This window comes from Formica exsecta, unplaced genomic scaffold (assembly GCF_003651465.1).
Source record: "Formica exsecta isolate Colony F162 unplaced genomic scaffold, ASM365146v1 scaffold66, whole genome shotgun sequence".
NCBI lineage: Eukaryota > Metazoa > Arthropoda > Insecta > Hymenoptera > Formicidae > Formica > Formica exsecta.
In genome coordinates this window covers 198871-201405 of record NW_021853422.1, presented here as the reverse complement: position 1 = coordinate 201405, position 2535 = coordinate 198871, and the positions used below count along the sequence as shown (strand labels likewise).

The window sequence follows — 2535 nt, the reverse complement described above, 5'->3', positions numbered from 1 at the left end:
TGATTTACGTGCTGATTGTGATTTCACTTCTATTTTAGACATAGGTTTATTATGTTGTTGCAATGTTCGACGACCAAAAATTTTCTTGTTGTCCGAATTTTCAGTGTTGTTGGAATTGCAATTGTAAGCAATTAACAATTTCTGTATATCATAATACGACATGTGATCTCTTTGGCCAATCTCTACAGTAGAAGTCTATAAAATATAAAATTTCATATTGTTAATTCAATTAAAAATTCTGAATCAACAATATTATATTACTTGCAACATTACGATGCAATATTAATTAAGTTAAACATAAATATTAACACAATTTTTATCTTTAAAATATCTTTCGGGTGTTTATGAGAATTTGTCGCATAATTACCGTAGGTATTATTGTTGGAATCGATCTATTTACAGAGAATGCAGTCATCGAGTAGTGCATTATGCTATCGTAATCGTACGGTAATCCATAATCAGTTATGATATTTTTATTCAGGCTATAGAAATTAAATGCATTTCCTGGAAACAAATTTGTTAATCCTACTTTCAATTCAACGTTAATTGCATGTTAGGGGAGGGAGTCACTATTGATTACCCTTTTTTATATTTTCCCACATTATAGTGATGTATTTGTCGCGATCTGGTCTCATGTGTTCGTGATATAAACCTAAGGTGTGCAGCATCTCGTGTATTGGGTGTCCAATTGTACGAAAGCATGTGTCTATGTCTAAATTCAGGGTTGTAGGTCCATACGCGTTACGTCCTAAATCGGAGAAACAACCCTTCTGATGACCTGTAATGTTGACCCAATTGTTTGCCGGAAGTTTTTCATATTGAATGCGTGTAAATTTAATACAAGTCTTCGACATTATAGTATGCAATGCAGTCTCCAACATAGCGAATTTCATCGGTTCGTTAACTGAAACAGATAATATAAATCACGTATTTAGAGATAGTTTTTCAACATGTTTATTACTTGATCTTGAGTTGAAATGAAAATAAATTTTTCATTATATATGTAACTACTATGTCATTATTTCTACACAGTTTAAAATGGTCAGAGAAATATTTCACCTATGGAGAAATGAACGTAGTAATTGATGACACCGTTGGGCCATAATAAAGTTTTATCCTTCGTAACAGCTTTTCTCGATTGCGGCGAATTATGTATATCTCCTTCTCGTTGTCCACCTTCTTCGGGATTATCGTACTGAGACCACGTATCAACTATGTATAAAATGTTAATTGTCATAAAATATTGTGATGTTTTTAGACTTTGTTTTCGTCGTATTTTTTTAAAAACGCACTTGTACATTATCTAGATATAATTAATGAATGGACTTCTTTTCTTACGTCTATAACTGATGACAGTTTCGGAAGCAGTCTTTCTTGTCAGTTTTGGCGATAATGACAGACCTTTCCAAGAATTGGAAAACTGCATCAAATGTGCGTTAACATCCGTGACAGGCCAGTTTCCTAATAAAACTATCAATATCAAAGAAAACACGCCACACAGGCATCGAGCTTTCTGCATCTTTTCGGACGAATTACAAACATAGACTGACGTTTGAGATTGATATTGGTGCGCATTACAAATGAAATTAACATTGGTCAGGCATATCTCATCAATTAAAATAACAACAATCAAAATGTATTAGAAATGTTTTCACCCGTAATCCTTAATAATAACATTCAAAACATCAGCAAATTAAATTGGGAAATCATTGTTAAGAAATGATTAATAAAGCCACAATAATTGCCAATGAAACTTTGATCAATTAATTTTTATATCGCTAATATAATTTTTATTGCAGCAGTTTTTTGTCTGTCGTAATTATATTTAAATAGTCTAAGCAACAAAGTCTGTCGAAAACATCATTTGCAAAACATTTTGCAAAGTATCTGCAAATTTGAAAAATAGAAAAACTATGTAGGATGATTTGTTGTATGCAATAATACTGGCAGAAAAAACTGGCAGCAATACATATATATATATAATAAAATTTATCAATAAAATGTGACAGCAAATTGGAAATCGAGCAGATCTACAATAATTTAACATAGATTAGACGGAACCGAGCAAAATCTGCCTTCAATAGATTTGACTCATTGCCAGTTTCTATTACCAAAATATGCTATATCATATGTTATGTTTGCAAGCAAAACACTTAATATAGACGATTGTCTTAATGTGAATGTCTGCTCAAATATATTGTCACTTTGTGATGACAGTTTGCTCTTACTAAGAATATTTGATCTTGTGAGAGAGAGAGATTTGTGCTTATAAAAGATAAAATTCTTCAAGTCTTAAAAAAATAATATTTTCTGTGTATCTTAGATTTCCATTAATTATTTAAAATTTATTAATTGACATTATACTTTTATTATAACAATTATATTTTGTTACAAACATAAACATGTTTTAATCGTCCGAAAAAGTTTTATAACACGCTGCGCATAACAAAAGCGTTAATTCTATTATAATTCTATTTCTTATTCTCGACTTTAACACACCGTATAATTAATATTTGTTACGGTAATAGAAATTAT

The 2535-nt window shown here is 30.6% G+C and overlaps 1 pseudogene; it reads right to left on the bottom strand.

The window, feature by feature from the left end:
• Window positions 1-2186, bottom strand: part of LOC115242932 — a 2442-nt pseudogene extending 256 nt beyond the window's left edge.
• Between the last annotated feature and the right edge of the window lie 349 nt (window positions 2187-2535).